General features: G+C 41.0%; 1 protein-coding gene and 1 pseudogene across 8 annotated transcripts in view; one reads left to right on the plus strand and one right to left on the minus strand.

The window, feature by feature from the left end:
* CNTNAP2 (contactin associated protein 2) overlaps nucleotides 1-22,052 on the plus strand; it is a 568,010-nt gene that overhangs the window by 243,830 nt on the left and 302,128 nt on the right. The window lies entirely within an intron of this gene.
* On the minus strand, nucleotides 18,194-19,315 carry LOC146761850 (uncharacterized; annotated as a pseudogene).

The raw sequence follows: 22,052 nt of genomic DNA on the forward strand, positions 1-22,052 counted from the left end.
CAAAACATCACAGGTAGAAAGAAAGACCCAGGGAACTACACACCAGTCAGTCTCACAGCTGTGCCTGGGAAGATTATGAAACAGATTCTCCTACATTCTATGTTAAGTCATATGGAAGATAAGGAATTGAAAAGAGGCAGTCAACATGACTTATGTCATGTTCCCTGACCAGTTTGATGTCCTTCCATAACAGTGACAGCACCACTGGACAAGCAACTGGTGTCATCTAACTGGACTTCTTTGTCTCTAAATTGGAGAGATGAGGATTTGAAGGGTGGACCATGCAATAGAAAGGAATTGGCTGGGTGGTCTCATCCAGAGAATTGTCATTAATAGCTCAGTATCCAAGTGGAAACCAGTGATGAGTGCATGTACCTCAAGATTCTATATACAAACTAGTGTTCTTAAGTAGCAAGTAAGACTGAGTACACCCTCAGCATGGTTGATACCAAGCTGACACAATAGAAGAAAAGAATGGCATCAAAAGAGACCTAGACAGGCTCGAGGAGTGAGCATATGTGAACCTCATAAGGTTCAAGAAAACCAAGTAAAAAATCCTGTACCTGGGTTGATACAATCTCAAATATCTGCACAGTCTTGGTGATCAATGGGCTTAGAGCAGCTCTGCAAAAGAAAACCACATGGGTTCTGGTGGATAAAATATTGGACATGACTTGAGCATATGTTCTTGCAGATCAGAAAGGTAATTACACCCCACCCTGAATCAAAAGATATCTGGCTATCAGGGTGAGGGACTTAACTATCCTTCTCATCTCTACCCTTATGAAGGCCCACCTAGAGTACTGCATCCAGGACTGGGGCTCACAGCACAAGAAGGCATGGAACTGTTGGAATATGTCCAGAGAAGGGCCACTAAGATGGTCAGAGATCTGGGGCACCTCTTCTACAAAAAAACAAACCCCCCCCCCCCCCCCCCAAAAAAAAAAACCAAAAAAAAAAAAAAAACCACCAAAAAATTAATGGAATAGGGCTTGTTTGATTTGAAGAGACATTATTGAGTTTACAAGAAGGATGGAAAGTGATTTTACAAGGTCGTGGACAAGGAGTAACATTTTTACATGCAAAGGGGGTAAATTAAATTTGAAATGAGAAATAAATTATTTGCAAGGAATGTGGTGAGGTACTGAAATATTTTGCCCAGAGAAGCTGTGGAAGTGTACAAGAGCAGATTGGATAGCATTTTGAGTAACATCAACAAGCAAGTGGTGTGCCTGTCCATAGCAAGCAATTGGAAGTGGACAATCTTTTAAATTCCTTTTCAACTCAAACCATTCTATGATTGTATGGATTTTCTAAATTGTACTTTCATTTCAAACACTTTCAGGCATTCCTGGATCAATTCTGATGATTTCGCATTCTCTACATTGTGTAAATTAGCACGTTTTTAGTAAATTTGTAACCTAAGTATGAGGTAAGAAAATAAAGGTTGCTTGTAAGTAGATCTCAACATGTACACAAGTGCATGTGCACACACAGACATTACTTAAATATAGTGTATGGAATCTTAGTGATCTAGCCAAAAAAAGGACAAGTTTTTTTTGTTTTTTTTTTTGCCTAAAGTTATGTGTTATTATTTGCTTAATCTTAATTCCATGGTGAAGATATTCAAATTTTCATTGATAATATTGACTGAAATTAATTAGAGGGTTTTTTGTTTTGTTTTGTTATGTGTTTTTTTTTAATGCCCATTGTTCAATTTGGCATGTGAAAATATATTTTACACACAGTAATATCAACAGGAACTTAAGAAAACTTGAAGAAACAAAAAGTGTTTGTTTAATTAGTGTACATTAAATGATAGAGTAACTTTTTGTTTGGGAAGTGGACAGTTTTGTAAATTTTTTTCTTTTTAATACAGTAATGAAATAGAGTTGAGCATGAAATAAAATTAATTGTTTTAAAGTCAGGTATTGTTTATATCTTATTCACTTTGTTTTAAAAAATATTTATTTTACAAAATGAAAAATTTATCAAATTTTCTTCCATCATTAATTTTTTTTTTCAGCAGAAAACACAATACTTTAGATTGTTTTGTAAGAATATATAAGAAAGAATTATTTACTGTTTTAGTTATACTGTGGTCTCTCAGACAAGAATGTTTTTTAATGTGCTAGTACAGAGTATTTACGAAAAGCAGGTATTTATCAGCTTCATAATTTTTTATTCAGCTCTTTCTACTCCAAAAAAAGAGATATGACAACTCATGATATTTCTTCATAAGCTTCCTTCTACCTCTTTAGTTCAAGGAAGATTTCAGTGTTGATGAGTCAAATATTATGAGGAAGAAAAAATTCATCAATTTGTTACTAATGATGCCCATATCTCAATATGAAACCATTCTTAGATTTCACTGACTTTACATTCTGGAAAGAAAACACACGTGACAACTACTGCAAGGCTAGTTCTGGACCTTACCCAGTCGCAACAAAATTTCTGAACATATGTGATGTAGAAGACGTAGCCTACTTATATTCTGAAATAAGCTGAATTGAACATTCTTCAGAACAAAGCTTTTCAGTCTATTGTAGCCAGTTCAGCTAATAATCAAAGATTCCTGTGAAGCCATTTGTTTTAGTATCTATTATGTTTTTCTCTCCATGCAGCCCAGTATCACTGTTGAGATATCTTGAAGAATTACCATTTTCACTGTTTTGAAGTCTTATTTCATTTTTATTGTATGGACTCTTATTATGCTTAGTCATCCCATGAAAGTAGTGATCTCTTTTAATACCTTCTTGCTTCTTTGAGGTAGCGCACGACAAAATTTGTTATATGTGTGAATGTAAGAGTAAAATACATCTGCTGGAGAAGACTGTAGAATTAATGCCATTATTTTTAGGCTAATAGCACAACAACATTTTTCTTCCCTTCACAAGAAAGGAATTAATAGATTTCATCATACAAACATGAAGGTCTTATGTAGAGGTCAAAGTGACTGGTAAGAAGAGTTCTGACTGTAACAGTCCTAGACATACAAGATGCACACTTTTTCACCACTTTCTACTTAAAGTGACCACGGAAAATTCTCCGCTAAGTCTAGTGTGCAGCCTTCCACATAACTTCATGTGAAAAACATAAATAATTTCACTTCTGCCTAATGGGAGACATGTAGGATTAAGCTAACTAGAATCACAAGCCACTTGCAGTTGTATCTTGCAATTCATAGCCTTGCTGTAGTTACACCTACTATCTGTAACAACACACATATGCTAGGGAAAGCTTAAGTCTCTTAGTTCTTATTCTATATGCCATAATTTACCAACTTCCTTACATTAGCAGCTTTTAATGTTAATTACATGCTAAACATTTCTTAAACTTTAGCATTTGATTCTGAGACGTGATTTGAATCTAGCGTTAGAAGTAGTTAGGTGAATTGGCTGGTAGGAATTACATGAAAGAACCATAAGTTAATGTGCAGGTAGCAACATTTCTGCAATAATGATACTACCATGGAACAAGAGTCTCTTTTTTTCTATTATTCATTCTCTTGAGATTCCTCCAAAATATTCAGTGAACCTTATCTTAACATGAATGGAGCTCAGATAAACAGAACAATCTAGTTTTCTAATATATTAAATTCACTTGGATTCCAATCTTCTTAGCTGGTATGTGGGCACAACAAACTTCTTTACAAAACTATTTGTAATAGTACAACTGTGATGCCCAGGAGAGATTCTTATTGACTCGTCTTACCAGAATGCTTATACTTAATTCAGCATCTGTTGCTTAAGGACAGTGTGTAGCAATGGAAGATGTGATAGTTCCTTCTACCAGGATAGGAGCACACCTGTAAAGGTATTAGTTATGACTTAGTTTAGAAATTTATATAGGAAAAAGCAGCTTGCTCTTTTCAAAGGCTGGTGGAGTCTCAAGAAGGGTGCAGTCTCCAAATAGAGATGCTGCTTCCCTTAAATGAGGATGGTTGCTCAGATGCAACCTGCATTCCATGGGTTAGCCACAGCTCCTCACTTGGTGTTCAATCACTAGTTCAGGCCAAGACCTAGCAATTCCCATACACTCCATCCCTTCACAGCATAAACCAGTGATTGTGGAGATCAGGGTTACTCTGACTTACTATTACTTACCCTTACTGTTTTGGCAATCCATAATATAATTAATAATATATATTGCAATGCACATACAATTCCTATAGCAATGTGAGATGTCAAAGCACAAAAATTTGAAACTTGTTCTAGTGCAGTGTTTTGTGGATTTGTCAGGCTTGATGTTTCTTCAGGAAGCATATAATCTTCATGGTCCATTAAAAGCTCAGGTTTGCTTTTGGTGGTTGTTAGAATTTCAGCCATCTACCACTGGATGTCACAATGATTCCTCATGGACACTGAAGTATATTGGAGTAGTGTTGCTCCCACTGGTGGTCTTATGAACTCAGTCTCAAGGGGAGGAATACAGAAATTTAATTGGTATGAGGAGTGGTAGGTCTACCCTCCATTATATGATACAGGGCATGTTGACCTTTACACCTCTGTTTCTAACAGAGCATGTCCAGGCCTTTAGTACCACACCTGCTGGTACGATATCTTTGGCTATATCACTGTATCAGGTACCAAAGGGAGTGGTTCTAATTGTCCACTATTATCTCTGCTGGCCATGTACAGACTACCAGAGAGGTTATTGATCCTCCAGCCTCCAATAATCTTCCCCCAAAGTGCAAGTAGGCCACACCACTTTAGTCCTGCTTGCACCTTCAAAGGACATTTTACCTTATGTTTTCTGGCCTCTTGGTCCTCAGGAACAGGGAACAGAAAATTATTCATAGTGCCAACATGAGGCTTCAGTGAGGTATCCGTACTTGTAATTTGTATCCTAAGCGGAGAGGCCCAAGTTGTTTTCAGCATTCTTAAGGCATTGGGTCTGCCATCTCTTAGTCTCCCATTCAAGTCCTACAGGGTTTCACAGAGTCCCTTGGTCACCTGCAGGGACTGTGAATCTGTCTTCAGTGCAGCCTCCAGGATTCTGTAATATATTTCTATTAGGCCTGCTCCCATTAGATTATATGATAAATGGAATTGTCATTCAATATTGTTGTTTTGGCCTGCTTCTGCACAGTTGCACTCATGAAGAGTGTACCTTGCTCACTCTTGGTGACCTAAGGATCCCTGTATGATGCCATCAGCCTAGTTAATGCTTTGACAGTACAGGCTTGATTTGTCTTTGGAGCAGAATAGGCTTGTATTAGTCCACTCGCTTTGTCAGCACACATGAGCACATATCTGGCCACCTCAAAACAAGGGGACCTACATAATCAATCTGCCACCACTGTAATGGGCTGTTTCCTCTAGTGAGATGTGCTGTCATTCCTGACCTGCCTGAACAATATCTGGAATCTGCATGGGTACTCCCCATGCATTAGCCTTTGCCCACATGGTCATTTGTCCTGCACATCACAGTTTTTGATGTAGCTAGTAGGTAGTGTCTTTCACTGGTGCATTTTCCAGCTATCTTATTTGAGCCAGTATGTCAACTTCATCATTACCTGGTAATTGCAATGATTGATGAACAGAGATGCAATATGCTCATACTGTCCTTGCAATCTTTCTTTCAGTGGGGACAGTGACAGGCAGCTTCTTTGACTAAGATAGGTGACCCAGTGTGCCACTGTTCATGATTGGCTCACCCATATCTTAGGAATGTAGGTTAGGTCTTTTACCTACCCCTTGATCAGTGAAGTTGTTTTAATAACAATCTCTGCAGTTAGTGGTTCTACCACATGCAGTACATAATAAATAGCCAATAACTTCTGCTCCATGCCAAACCTGTGACCAGAACATGATTGGAGTTCAAATGGAAGTCTGGCACTGCCATAATTCCTGCCCAAACTCTTCCTGAGTTACGTGTACATCTAGTTCAGCTAGAAGGATTGGCTCAAATATGCCCAGTGTCTGGGACTGTTTAGCAGTTGTTGTTTCCTCTTGAAAAGCCTCTTTTTCTATTCTATCCCAATCCCATGCTTGGCATTTTTTTGTCAATCAATATAGAGGTTTTACCAGCTGCTCGATAAGTGGAGTATAAAGTATTGCCAATATCCCAATATACCCAAGAACCCCTGCAGCTGTTTCACTGCTCTCCATTTGTCTAGAGAGACAATTCCTATCTAATGTCTGTGCCCAACATATATATTCTGGAATCAGGGCAACTAGACACCTTATATTCCTGGGGTAGGAGTCACTCAACCCCCAACTTTAACTATATTTGGGCTACAGAGATCATCTGTCCCCTGAACCCTATCATAGCCTATGTACCTGGGAATTTATTTGGAACACTACATATAACTGAAGTTTCTGCCCCCTTATTAACCAGCACCATAATTCATTGGATATTTTTCCAGGACTAATGAGTCCTTATCTCAATATAAGGACTCTCTTCTCATCCAGAGCTCCTAGTCCCAGGGGATCTCGGCTCCCCCATAACACTATTAATTCTGCAATTCCCAATATTTTTCCTCAGAAGGCTTGGTTGTAGCTGCCCAGGCCACCTGAGGAGACCTCCATTTCTTCACTGGGACTATAAAATCTTTCAGCTTCCACATTTCTTGTGAGATTTGTATTGTAATTCTAATCCCTTCCCTCTTAGTGGAGGATTGAAATCTTTGAATATCATTTAATTACTTCCACAGTTATGATAGACTAAAGACAGCCTAATAAGATCCCATCTTTTTAAGTTAGACTCCAACTCTAATTCTGTCAGCAAATATTTGTTTTCTAGAGACCCAGATGGATCCTGATTGAATTACTCTTGTCTTATATATCAGGACTGCGGGTGGACTCTCAGTCTTTCTGTCTGACATTGCATCTGACCCTTAGGAGCTCTGTCTCCCCTAAATCCACCACTAACTGGCTGGCCCATTGTACAGTGGCCTCCAAGGGGCTTAGTATGGACACCAAGGTGGTGTATTGATGACACAGGACCTGTTGGTCCCTCATTCCTGCTGAAAATCTTACAAGACCTAAGCTTTGAAAGGTACCTTAATTAATTGCTTCTTTCATGCCCAATTGCCTCATATACTTTTTTAAGTCTTCTATTGATGATCATAGACCTGGATTTATGGCTACATTACTCTTACTTGGCAACATTATGCAGCACACAGCCAACAGCCATTGGATTAATGAATGATTTTCCTCACTGTATTCAACTGAGAGTATAACTGCTGCCTGAGGTCTGGGTGGGAAGCAACAAATGTAAATCTCAAAATGTCTGGTCTACAACGCCCATGTTTCATAACAAGCAGCTATGCCAGAATACCTTCCTTCAGCCTTTGCTTAGATCACTGCATAACGTCCATGAGCTCAGTTGCTGTGTATGTGTCCAGGCAACACATTTTTATCTAATAGGATAATCATTTCCTGTCTGTGCTACCTCACAATGTTCCCTAGAAATGTCATCTTCATTTTTAGCATTTTCTTTTTCAGGAGGCTTGAAAGGAAATATCTTTAGAAAGTTATCTCCTGCCTGGCTCGCCAGTAACATGCAACAATGGAAAGAAGAGTACTGCCTTCTGAGTAGAGCTCTGATAGAGCACACCTGTAAAGTTAGTACAATTTTGTTTAGAAAGCAATACAGGGGGGAAGAGGGAGAGAACAACAACAACAACAAAAAATAATAATAATAATAAAAAAAAAATTAAAAAATACAAGAAGTTACTCTTCCCAAAGTCTAGCAGAGTCTCAGGAAACGTACAGTTTCCAAATAGGGATGCTACAGCCTTGGCTGCTAACACTTAAATGAAGGTGAAGAGGTGCATTGCTTTCACCTATATTTCCTGGGTTAGGCACAGATTTTCACTTGGTGCTTAGTTACTGGTTCAGGGACAGGAAAGTAGCTGTAGTTTTACTTTATTTTGGTGAAACTTTACAAAAATAGAAATGAAATAATGCATAGAAGATACATCTGAATGAACTTCACTTCTGGCCCTATGTGCATCTATAGGGTCAGTAGGATGATTAGAGACAAAAGAGAAGATGATGAAAAGACAAAGCTGTGAAGTTTTGAGGCAAGAAAATCGAATAATTAACAGGCAGTTGATCTGAGAAACCATAGATTTGTGCTTTATCTTTCATGTCAATTAATTCTACTACTATTTTCTGTGGTGTATGAAGGGATATAGTACTCTAACATGGTCCAATGAAAAGTATCAATGCAAAAGAAAAAAAAAAAGAAAAAAAAAAAAGAGAAAAAGAGTTACCTCCATGTAAATACAGTGACTTTGAGAGATTAAAGTTGCATGCAGTGAAAAAAAATGTTTAGATAAGTTGTTCACAGGAATTAACTTTTTCAAGTCTCTGTCTAATCTCTGTGCTTCTGATTAAGGTATTTAAATTGATCTATATTATGGTAAAATAATTGCATTCATACTTATTTTCTCTTATTGTGTTGAAAAGAATCTAGATGATTACAAATATTGTACAGTAGTTTGTAAGATTTTTGCATTTCCAAAAAAAGGCAACAGACTGCAGTTCTAGTTGGCAAAGCAAAGTCTCAAAATTTATTTGAGATGGATGTATCTTGTTTGACAGCAGCCAAATGGGTGGTTTCTGACCTGTCTGGATATCAACTTCGTAAATAGCATGAGCAACAAAAGCAAGTAACAACCAATAATAAATTTTCAGTGTTAAAGAATATTTTACTTTAATATGCATCTTAGTCTTCAGTCTGTAGTATATATGTAATTGTCAAAGATGATTATCCCTTGATGAAAGGACAGAGACATCCTCAGCAAGTTTTCTTTTGGTATAAGACAGGGAGGAGTGGCTGCTGCAGTTCTGATGTTGCTGTCCAACCTGGACAGGCTGGAGACCTGGATGGAGAGGAACTTATTGAGTTTTAACAAGGTCAAGGGTAGAGTCCTACACCTTAGCAAGAACTAAGTTTTTCATGAAGAACACATGATAATATTCAAAATAGCACTCCTGAGGGATAATCTAATGGCTTCCTGGCATTCTTTGACAGCAAACCCTAAATTCCTGTTTTAAAACAGTAAAGTACACCTCTGAGAAAAAGCAAAGTTTTCATGCTGGCAGATTCTAAAATAATTTTTCAATTTATCAAGTGTTTATCTTCTTGTTGGCTTTTTGCAGACAGTTCTGACCTTTCAAACTGAAACATGATTTACTCAAATCTGGAAGAAAATATATATCCTTTTGCTCATCATAACTTAACGGAGAACAAAACGGCAGCCGGGGTAAAAAGGAACCAGAAAATCTTTTACAAATACCTCAACAGGTATTTGTAAGGAGAATCTCCATTCTTTACTGGATCAGGCTGGGAATGTGACCACTGATGATAAGGAAAAGACAGGTTCTGAATGCCTTCTTTCCATCTATTTTTAAAGATCAGACCAGTTATTTTCTGTGTACTCCACTCTCTGACATGGTAGTCTCAGCTGGGGAGCAGACAAAAAACCCCACAATTCAGAAGTAAGCAGTCAGAGACCTACTACTTCAGCTGGACTGCCACAAGTCCATTGAGTCAGATAAGATTCACCCAAGAGTGCTGAGAGAACTGGCAGAGGTGATAGCTGAGCCGCTTTCCATCATCTATCAGTGCTCCTTGTTGACAGGTGAGGTCCAAGAAAACTGGAGGCTTGCCTATGTGACTCCCATCTACAAGAAGGGTTGTAAGGAGGACCCAGGGAACTACAGGCCTGTTAGTCTGAACTTGGTGCTAGGTAAAGTTATGGAGCAGACTGTCTTGAGGGAAATCACGCAGCATGGCCAGGTCTAGCCAGCATGGGTTCACAAAGAGCAGGTCCATCTTGATCTCCTTCTATGACTGTGTGACCCATCTGGTGGATGAGGGAAAGGCTGTTGATGTAGTCTACCTAGACTTCAGCAAAGCCTTTGACACTGTCTCCCACAGTATTCTCCTGCAGAAGCTGGCAGCCCATGGCTTGGACAGGTACGCCCTTGGCTGGATAAGGAACTGGCTGGAAGGCCGGGCCCAGAGAGTTGTGGTGAATGGAACTAAATCCAACTGGAGACCAGTCATGAGTGGTGTTCCCCAAAGGTCATTGCTGGGGCCTATCATCTTCAATATCTTTATTGATGACCTGGACCTGCATTGAGTGCACCCTCAGCAAGTTTGCAAATGACACCAGGTTGGCTTGAAGTGTTGATCTGCTTGGGGATAGTGGAGCCCTACAGAGGGATCTGGGCATACTGGATAGCTGGGCTGAAGCCAATGAGATAAAGTTCAACAAGACCAAATGCTGTCCTGCCCTTTGGCCACAACAGCCCCAGGCAATGCTACAGGCTTGGGGCAGAGTAGCTGGAAGACTGTGCAGAGGAAATGGACCTGGGGGTACTGATTGATGCTTGAATGAACATGAGCCAGCAGTGTGCCCAGGTGGCCAAGAAGGCCAAGGGCATCCTGACTTGCCTCAGGAACAGTGTTGCCAGAAGGAACAGGGAAGTGATTGTCCCCCTGTACTCAGCTCTGGTGAGGCCACACCTTGAGTACTGTGTCCAGTTTTGGGCCCCTCACTGCAAGAAAGACATTGAGGCCCTGGAGTATGTTTAAGGAAGGGCAACAAAGCTGGTGAGGGTTCTGGAGCACAGCCCTTATGAGGAATAGCTAAAGGAGCTGGGATTGTTCTGTATGAACAAGAGGAGGCTCAGGGGAGACCTTATTGCTCTCTATTACTACCTGAAGGGAGGTTGTAGTGAACTGGGGGCTGGCCTCTTTTCTCATCTAACTGGTGATAGGACTAAAGGGAATGTCTTCAAGCTGCTCCAGGAGAGATTTAGACTGGACATTAGGAAATACTACTTCTCTGAAAGAGTGGTCAGGCAGTGGAATGGGCTGCCCGGGGAGATGGTGGAGTCACTGACCCTGGAGGTATTCAAGGAGCATTTGGATGTTGTGTTGAGGGACACGGTCTAGTGAGAACTATTGTTGATGGATGGATGGTTGGACTGGATGATCTTTTAGGTCTTTTCCAACCTTGGTGATTGTGTGATTCTGTGAAAACTTTCTGCCTTTAAATTAAATTCTTCTTCTTGGAACTACTTTATCCTTCTTCCAGCTCTCCTGTTCTGTATCTCAGCTGCTGCTCAAAGCTGTCTATGTTTCTCCTTTTAACCATACCGTTATTAAAACTTGGTGTATGAGTACCTTTTCATCATACTTATCCACAGTAAATGAACGAGACTTGTTCCCATGGAATCCTTCTGAGAAGCTTTCCATCCCTCTGTGCTAAATCTCAAATAATCTGAACTGCAGTTCATTTAGATATTAGACCTCAGGTTCAGATAACATCCCTGAGGTAATAAAATGTAACTATCTAACATATCTAAAGTGATATTTTTTCCAGTAGAAAATTCCATGGGGCACTTAGGCTGAAATCGAGAAGTGTTTTTGCCTCTCTTGCTGAGTGAGGGTTTTAATAGGAAAAGTGTATACACACAGCAAAATCTGGAAAGGTAACATTTCCCATCACTTCTTTTCAATATTACAGATACTAAACTGTATAATCAGCATAAGTGAAAGCAGATACCCATGAGATGATTGTCAGCATGATCAAAATGAGACACAAATTCTGTATTCAACGGGCAGCATTGTGACTTAGAATATTTTGAATATTAAAATATATTTTCTTCCCACACAGTCAGTTTTGACTGTTTCTCTTTATGTGTTTATTTTTGGCTAATGACTTAAAGCAGTGAAGGCATCTACATGAATAGGTATTTATATTTTTGAGTACCAGAGTACTTAGAAATAGACATGCTTGTAGTGTTTATCATTCTCTTCAATGTGTTTTACTTGTGGTCTGTTTTTTCATCTCAGTACACTAGGCTCTCAAACCACTCAGAGCAAGGAATACATTTCTAAGACTTGCATATGCTGATTAAGGTGATTGAGTTTTTTTCTACTATTACTTTCCTTTTAGTTTAGCAGCAAATAAATAAATTTTTAAAAATGTAATAGAGGAAAGATCTTCCCATGGATTTGTTGCATTTGTGCATGTCTAGACAGCAGTACAGGCATCTTGTCATCCCAAGGTCACCATGGAGTACTCATATAATATAAAGCAAGATGATGGGGATTTTCTAATAATTAAATTGTTGGAGACCAGAAATGTTACTGTTTTCTTTCTCCCAGTTTACCAGTTTGCAAGCAATGCCTCCTCTCCCATAAAGACAGCTCTTCAAGAAAGCCCATTTCTAACACTCACACGCCTATGACGAACACTGTTTTTCATAGGTGAGACAGTAACCTCACAATAATGTCAGCCATTTCTTTCAACACTGTCACAAATACCAGTCAACAAGATAGGCCTCAACTGCGTAATTTCATTGAAGCCTGTACACTTTTCCTTCAGTGTTAATGTTACCTGAAAAAAAGTGTTTGGATGTTATATTATGTCTTCAGTCCACTTTGTTGTAGCAGATCTAATCTTTAATGAAAATGAGAAATGTAGGAATCCTATTTGAACTTTAATTTTAACGTCACTCATTTCAGAAAGAAACCAGCTGACTAAACACACCTAGTGACAAACCAGCATGTGATTATCATCTATAATAAATGATACTACTGCTTTCTAGAATAACTGTATTTGCTTTTCTTGTTCCCTTTGCTTGCTTTATCCATACCAACAGTTGTCCTGGGCAAACTGACTGGGAGAAGAGGAATCATTCCCTGGTCCTGGTTACAAAGACAGAATAAACACAACCCATGGTGATTGAAAAACAAGAAATAAAGAGGGCTACCTCTGTACTGCAAAAGTGTATTGCAAATGCAGGTTTCTTAAAGAAGTAGAAGCAAAGGGAAAGCCCACAGGTATGGAAAAGTGGCCTGCATCTACAAGTATTCGTTGTTTCAGAAAGCAGATTTCACAGATGCAAAATCTGTGACAAGAAAACTGTTGTTTTTAGGGATCAAAAAGAGAGAAAGAAAAAGTGCTGGGGGCCTAGACTCCATTTAGGACATAATAGTTCTCCCTACGCATGAAAATATGTTAAAGTACTTGCCCAGTTTTAAGAAAAGGAGAAAGGAAGACACAGTGAGCCTCACCTCTACACCAGGGAAGATCATGGAGCAGATCCTCCTAGAAGCTATGTTAAGGCACGTACGAGATAAAGAGGTGATTGGAGACCACCAGCATGGCTTCACTAAGGGCAGATTTTGCCTGACCAATCTGGTGACCTTCTTTGATGAAGTGGTGTCACTGGGCGACCCTTAGATGTAAGTCCGTGACAGGGGGTACAGGCCCTGATTTGCGGAAATCAAACTCTACAGCCCAAGAGATATAAAGTAGGTATGTTTATTCCAGCGCTGCACATAACGCTGGGTGCAAGGAGGATTACTCCTTCTAACTTGTACACCCACAAACAGAAGCATTACATTTTTAAAAGCCAAGCTCATACATAATCAGCAGGTTTCCGAGAATTCATTTGCATATTCCATCCTTTTCCAAGAAATTGTTTACATAATGTCCCTCCTCCTGGCGCATGCATTGTAGCCTCCTCTGGTGGTCATTGGATGAAGGCTCAATGTCTTCCTGCCTATCTGGTGGTCATTCCTGGATGAAGTCAGTAGTCTTCTTCTCTGTGTCCTTCCAAACTTTGTCCCAGTTTAGAGCATTCCCCTTACCTTGCATGCCTCTGCAATTCCTTTTTATGTTTATTCCCCTTTCCATTGTTCTCTCATTGATTCCTTCTCTCCTTTTGACATAGCTCATGTGGAGCTTACTTGGGCTAACAAAAGTTAAGCTAATAGAGTGCTTTCTAGGGCTTACCAAAGTTAAGCTAATCAAGTGCTTCCTTGGGTCAACAAAAGTTAAGCCAAGCAAGCGCTTTCAAAAACAAAACTAAGCTGAACTAAATAATGCTATTAATCTTCTAAGTCCTGTATCCTCTAGTTCCTTATTTCAGCCCCAGGTAAAGAAAAAAGGAGACACAAAGGAGCGGAGCGAAGGGGAAAAAAAAAAAAATAGGAGGGTATTTGCTGTGATGGCCATGCACTTTGGGAGAGGGGGAAGGGCAGAGAGTGAGCAGATAGTTTTAACAAAGAGAAAACACAATGGCAGCAATCTGAGGAGGAATGGTTATTTACTAGATTTAACCAAATCAAATAAAATAAGAGGGAGAAGAGTACCCAAAGTAGGAGTCAAACCACGATAGTGCAAGGGAAACACATGCTTTTCTCCATGGTGAACTGAGGCAGCCAGAGGCAGAGTGTGGCTGGGGTCCAGTCTGGAGTCCCACCCCCTTTCCTCTTCACAACAAGTTCTCTGGGGATGCCACCCCTCCCCTCTGGGAACCCAATGGCTAGAAGGAAAGCAAGTTCCATAATAAGTCTCATAATCTTATGCCTAGGTAAAAAACATCCCTGCTTATTCAGACCTTCTGTCTCCTTTCCAGATCCTCATTATCAGCGAGTCAGCATTTGATGAGGCCAAGCTGACCTCTCCATCTACCACACCTTCTCCTTCTTTACTAATGAAAAAAGCATGATTTAAGACATCTTGAATCATTTTCTGAACACACTGTAATAAGCAATAAATGCCAACTAAAACATTGAGGAAAGCAAAAACTAACCCTATTTTTAACACTTTCTATATCCACACTCCCAGGCTTAATTACATAAAGTGGAGTTATTTCTATAAGCAACTAAACTAGTATTAACACATTGAACTAATGATTGATTCTTTCTACTGTAGTTAAAATATAAACAATAACCCATTTTAACCAAACTCAACAGTTCCACAACATTTGCTGGGTCATCTTTGAGATGGCAGTATTCATCACTGTTGTTGCTACTGGTGTCAAATGGTGATGAGAAGTCTGGATCTCCTTCCAGTAATCTGAAGAGGGGTTTTGGTGTACAGGAGATAAAACACCAGCAACAAATAGTTGATAAGTGGTTGGGCTGTTCTTCATGCCTTGAGGTAAAACAGTCTGATGGTATCAGTAATGGCATTCCCCACTGTTAATGAATGGAACTGAAAATGCAAAATGTGGTGCATCATCAGACCACAGTAGGATGTTGAAAAAACAGTCTTTTAAGTCTATTACTATAAGCAGCCACGACTATGGAAGCGTAGTGGGGGAAGGCAGCCCTGGTTGCAAAGAGCCCATATCTTCAATAACAGTATTTATCTTTCTGAAATCATGTAACGGTCTCCAACTCCCTGATTGTTTTTTGATCACAAACACAGAGTAATTCCATGGACTTGTAGCTGTTACTGTATGTACAGCCGTGAGTTGTTCTTGAACAAGGATATTTAACTGCAGCAATTTTTCTTGGGACAGGGGCCACTAGTCCACCAGGATCAAAGTGACTGTTGAGACCCTCAGGAGCGGAGGCAGCGAGCACTTCCCACCCCCCACCCCCCAAGTGCACCCAAGTCCCTGGGCAAAAACAGTTCCACAGAGAGGTTTGCCCTTTCCAGAGGCAGGAAGTACCCAAACAGCTTTTCCCAACATGTTTGGTACATGTACTACAGAGACCTTATCTCCTTCTACAATATGTAGGGGGCTGGATTGGCTAAGACCATCCCGACTGACAGATCCTCTAGTATTGACCAACCAAGTAGCTTCTGCCAAATGCTTTTCCCAGTGCTTAAATGTTCCACTACCCATTGCTTTCAACATAGTTTTCAACAACCCACTGTATTGTTCAGTTTTACCAGAAGCTGGTGGATGGTAGGGGATATGATAAATCCACTCAATGCCATGATTTTTTGCCCAAGTATTTATAAGGGAATTTCTGAAATGTGTCCCATTATCGCACTAAATTTCTGGGGCACCATGTCACCACAGGACTTCTTTCTCAAGACCCAATATGGTGTTTCAGGCAGGAGCATGGGGTATTGCAAATGTTTCAAGACACCCAGTGGTTGCCTCCACCATGGTAAGCACTTAACACTTACCATTGCGAGAATGTGGCAAGGTGATATAGTCAAACAGCCACGCCTCCCCATATTTATACTTTTGCCATCACCTTTCCCCCCAGAGAAGTTTCATCCTCTTGGCTTGTTTAATTTTGGCACATGTTTCACAGTCATGAATAATCTGCACAATAGTGTCCATGGTTAAGTCCACCCCTTGGTCTCTGGCCCACTTATATGTCACATCTCTTCCTTGATGGCCCGAGGTCTCATGGGCCCATCGAGATAGAAATAATTCACCCTTGTTCTTCCAGTCCAAGTCGATTTGAGCCACCTCAGTTCTGGCAGCTTGATCTACCTGATGGTTGTTTTGTTGTTCTTCAGTAGCCTGACTCTTGGGCACATGTGCATTAACGTGATGCACCTTTACAACCATATCTTTCATTTGGGCAGCAGTGTCCTTCCACAGTTCAGCAGCCCAAATAGGTTTACCCCTCTGCTGCCAGCTGTTTTGTTCCCACTGCTTTAACCACCTCCATAAGGCATTTGCCACCATCCATGAGTCAGTATAGAGATAAAACATTGGCCACCTCTCCCATTCAGCAACATCTAAGGCCAGCTGGACAGCCTTTACCTCTGCAAAATGATTTGATTCTTCTTTACCTTCAGTGGCCTCTGCAATCTGTCGTGTGGGGCTCCACACAGCATCTTTCCATTTGCGATGCTTCCCTACAATATAACATGATCCATAACAAACAGGGCATATTTATTTTCATTTTCTGGTAGTTCATTGTATGGTGGAGCCTCTTTAGCACCTGACACCTCTTCTGCTGGTGATGTTCCAAACCTTTTACTTTCAGGCCAGTCCATGATGACCTCTAAAATTCTTGGATGATTGAGGTTCCCCCTCTGCACTCGTGTAATCAGCACAATCCATTTACTCCAAGTGGCATCAGTAGCATGATGGGTGGAGGAGACCCTTCCTTTAAGCATCCAGTTCAGCACTGGCAGTCGAGGTGCCAGAAGGAGCTGTGTTTCAGTACCAACTACTTTGGAAGCGGCCCGAACCCCCTCATATGTGGCTAAGACCTCCTTCTCAGTTGGAGTGTAGCACTCTTCAGACCCCTTGTATGCTCAACTCCAAAATCTCAGGCGTCGGCCTTGGGTCTCTCCTGAGGTTCTTTGTCACAAACTCCAGGTGGGAGCTTTCTCTCCAGCAGCAGTGTAGAGGATGTTCTTTACATCCTGTCCCATCCGTACTGGCCCCAGGGCCATGGCACGGGCTATCTCCTGTTTCATCTGTTCAAAATCCTACTGCTGCTCAAGGCCCCATGAAAAAACATTCTTCTTCCGCATCACCTGATAAAGGGGGCTTACAATGTGGCTGTAGTTTGGAACGTGCATCTTCCAAAAGCCCACTACACCCAGGAAAGACTATGTCTCTTCCTTGCTAGTGGGTAGAGACATGGCAGTGATTTTGTCGATCACATCTGTTGGGATGTGAGGACGTCCATCCTGCCACTTTATACCTAGGAACTGAATTTCCTGGGCAGGCCCTTTTACTTTGCTTTGCTTAATAGCAAAACCAGCTCATAGAAGAATTTGGATTATTTGCTCTCCTTTCATGAAAACTTCTGCTGTGTTGCCCCACACAACAGTGTCATCAATGTACTGCAGGTGCTCAGGAGCACCACCTTTTTCCAGTACTGTTTTGACCAACCCATGGCAAATGGTTGGGCTGTGTTTCCACCCCTGGGGCAAACAGTTCCAAGTATACTGAGTGCCCCTCCAGGTGAAGACAAACTGTGGCCTACATTCTGCGGCCAAAGGAATGGAGAAGGAGGCGTTAGCAGTGTCAGTGGTGGCATACCATTTGGCTGCTTTTGACTCCAGCTCGTACTGGAGTTCCAACATGTCTGGCACAGCAGCACTCATTGGGTGTGTGACCTCATCCAGGCCACGGTAGTCTACTGTCAGCCTCCATTCTCCACTAGCTTTACGCACTGGCCATATGGTCTGTTTTGTAGTTCTCTCACCCATGCTCATAGCACAGGAGTAGGCTGGTCGTGCCTCTTCCTCATGTCTTCTCTGTGGTCATGTAGGTAATGCCACAAGGAAACACGCGGTGCAATCTTACTGTTGTTCCTTGCTCGAGCTGGAAAGCATTTGTGTCTAATAGCTGAGATTTTTGATGATACAGATGAGGAGTAGGACTGGAATAGTTTAATCAGATCCCTCATTAGACCTGGTGGCCCGTACGGGAATTGACCTTCATCAGTTGTTTCTGATGCTACTGCAGCATCGTCACGATTAATGAACTGAGACATTTGCTCTTCCACTTCAGTCAGTCTGTTTGTTACTTCTGAGATGGCTGAAATGGAGATGTGTGTTGGAGGTTACTGTTGTTCAAAGTTTTGCAGTGTAAGAACCAATTCAAAAACTAGGGGTCTTCTATGTTGTTCCTCGTACCTTTGAAACGTTGCTGCTAGTGTAATGGCATACCTTTCTGGTGCTGTTTTGGTGAGTTTCTGCCATATATCAGGTCTCGCTCTAGGCGAGGATTGCTAGGATCAAAATTAGGGCTATACTACATTTCCACCACAGTTATTTCCCTCAAATACTGGATGCCTTTTTCAATTGTATCCCATTTTTTCATCAGGGGCTTCAGATTATCTTTGAAGGAAAACTTTTCCCTCACAGCCACTAACACTTGCTCCCAGAGGGTGGCAGCCCCATCCATACATCTGCTCATTCCTCTGCCAATAGTTGGGTCTCTGGAAATGCCTCCTGGTTGATGAGCTTCATTACCATCTAAAAACAAGCTACCAGCTCCACTGTCCCAACAGCGAAGCAACCAGGTAACAAGAGATTTGTTCTGGCGCCATGTAAACTCCTTTCTTGAGCTTTGGATTTCAGTCATCTTCAAGGGTTAATGAACAGTAATAGAGACTTCCTCTTCATCACTCTCTTCTTCATGCCTCTTAACTTTTCTTTTTGCCTTTCTCGGTGCTGATCCAGACCCGTCACCTGGATCTTCTGCTGCCTCCTCCTCCTCTGCTTCTTCTATTTTCCATTCTAGACACGAGGACGCATGCTTTCATTTCTTGCCTTCCACAGGGGCAACTGACATTGTTACTGGTGCCTCCTGTGACTGATCAGATTTGACTTGGGGATTTCCCCTTTTGGCTTGAACCTCAGCTTGGAAACTCTCTTTTTCCAGAAGAGTGTTATATAGAGCACGGTAAGCACAAGCCAAGCCCCAAATAAGTTGTACCTCCTTAGATCTATCTAATCTGCAACATCCCTGACTCAAATATTGGTTTAGTTTCTTGGGATCCCACAGGTGTTCAAGAGTGAAATCCCATGACATTGCAGACCCCCACGCTTCTAATATTTTTCCTAGACCTCTCCATATTCCCTGCCAGTCAGCATTCTCCGATTTTGGAGGAGACTTCTGCAAAGAACAAATGGATTGGAGTACATTCAGGGAGACTGATAGCATGCACACTATGAGCATGAGTATGAGCACTAACTCAGTTTTCGAAAAGCGTGCGTCAATCTGTGAAGACAGCCTAGACACTGGATTGAACATTGTGGTGTTTGTAAAATTGGCTATTCCTTTTCGGATGTAAGTGTTCGTAAAATTAGCTATTCCACCTGGGAATAAGTGTCTAAGTGTCAAAAATCAAATTATATCATACCGCATATAAGTACCAGGCAGGTGTCTCCATCAGTGCCCTTATTTGCTTATATACAAACACAATTCCTCAACAAGAAAATATGACTTTAATAATCAGCCAATATGTTAAGAAGATCATAGTTTCTTTCAATCCCTTAAATAGACCAGCTAAAATGGAGAGTGGATTCATTGCTGGTAGCTGCTAAAAAGGGACAGGAAAAACAAAAGCGAAGAACCAAAACAGGAGACACACTGTACAGTGTCCAGAGTGTGGCAGACTGCCCAGACTACAGTCTAATCTATGAAGGTCAAATAGCAATGCTTTTGCAGTCTGTGGCTTAAAGAAATCCTTCTTATTTATTTATTTATTTGTTTGTTTGTTTGTTTCTTTGTTTGTCCTTTCTTACTAACTAACTTTTAACTAATGTTAAAATCTTATGCTTCTGCCCTCATCCTCAACCAAGAACTGTCACGGAGTTATCTAGATCAATCAGTGTCCGTGACAGGATGGGCAGTAGGCCTGTGGGCCCCCCCGCTCCCAACAAATGGAAAGGGAAAAAGGTAAAGGGGTAGGGAGATGGGAGTTGGGCTCAGGGAAACAAACAGAGAAGCAGAAAGAATCTAAGGAGGAAAACTTATTTTACAAATTACAATCTAATTGAAATTGAGGCTAATAAATCCAGTAAAATAAAAGAGAAAGAGAGAAGTTTCCGAAGACCGAGAAGCCTACTTTGAAACTGAAGGTGCCACAGCTTCGAAGCACACCCACACCAGCTGCCAGGCAGTGAGAGAGAGCCATTGTCACTTCTGTGACATCTTTCCCTCCCCAACCTTGAGATCCTCTGGGACGTGTAGTTCTTTTTCTCTGTGCTCCACATGATGTTATGATGTGGAATACCAATAGAAAAATTACAAAACCATGACAGGATGATGAATCCTGTATGATATGTGTATCTCAGTGTTCCCCTGTACAGGTTTTTCATGTTTTTTTCAACATCTGCCACATTTTTCTCAATGCATTTAGCATGGTCCATGTTTATTTCAATGCTTGCTGCATTTATTTCAATGCTTTCTGGACTGGTCAGTCTTCAAGTTAGGACAAGTCCCTGGTCGAGTTCCTGTACGTGGTCCTTGTGCATCGTCCCTGTTCGGGCACCAGTTGTCATGAGTTAGCAACACAATACAGGGTTCTCATGCCAGGAAGATTTCTTTATTACTTTGAAGATCATGATCATAATGCTATCTCTTTCTCTCTCATTCTTCTTAGCAAGCCTTTTTTTATTCTTACACGGGAATTCAGTACATTTCCACTAACAATCCATTGTCTAGGGAGCAAGCATGTTCCATAACAAGACTGCATAATCAGCAGAGTTTATCTTATGCCTAGTTTGTACCTACAAACAAACATCCCTGTTTATTCAGAACTTTTCTGTCCTTTCCAGAGCCTCATTATCAGTGAGTCAGCATTCGAGGAGGCCTAGCTGACCTCTCCGTCTCCCACAAGATATTAGGAGGAATTTTTTCCCTCAGAGGGTAGTGAATCCCTGGAACAAGTTGCCCAAGGAGGTTGTGGATGCCCCATCCCTGGAGGCATTAAAGGCATGGCTGGATGTGGCTCTGGGCAGTCTGGTCTAGTGGTTGGTGACCCTGTACATAGCAGGAGGGCTGAAACTAGATTATCATTGTGGTCCTTTTCAACCCAGGCCATTCTATGATTCTGAGAGATCAGGGGTCCTGAGTCATTATATGTACATTATTGTTGACCACATATAGTGTGTCATGTCATTTTAAAAAAATAGAAAGCTTAATGGCACTGAAATTTCAATCTGGGGGTACATGCCACTGTGCGTAACAACTGGCAAGCTATTATCTACTTTAATTAAAACTTCTTGTGCTAGTGTTTTACCTTCTCCAAAAACAAGGTCAAAACAATTTGAAGGTAGGCGCTATCAGTATTCAAACTCATAATGAAACCAGGATTATTTGTTGAATCATAGAATATATATTGATAGATATAGAAAATTTATAATTTTTTGAGTTGGAAGGGACCCTTACAGACCATTTAGTCCAATTCCCCAGCAATAAACAGAGACAACAACAGAGGTCAGAGGCCCCAGAGGCCTGTCCAGCCTGACCATGAACATCTCCCTACTGGCACAGTGTTGTCTTGCCCCAGACTGATACAAAATTGCAAAGTGGGTCACCAGCTCTGATTTCTACTTAGGAGGGTTTTGCCATCAGGATGCATGGCCAAGTCCCCATGTAGGTCTGCCCTCCAGGCATCAGCTCTGGGAAGCACGCAGCCAAACATTCTTCAGAAAAACATCTCAGAGAAGTTTCTGTGAGCAGCTGGGGGACATTTGATGAAGAAAATAGATGCTAGGTAAGAAATAATTCTCACCCAGCAACCAGTCTGAGGTGTCCATTCTTTCCTCATTTCTATTCTTTCTGTTGGAAATGTCCTTGAAACTCAATTGTGTTTGCATGGAATTTTACACTTTTTCA

Source organism: Coturnix japonica, chromosome 2, assembly GCF_054131305.1.
Source record: "Coturnix japonica strain WE chromosome 2, WE-NBRP24, whole genome shotgun sequence".
In the NCBI taxonomy this organism is placed as follows: domain Eukaryota; kingdom Metazoa; phylum Chordata; class Aves; order Galliformes; family Phasianidae; genus Coturnix; species Coturnix japonica.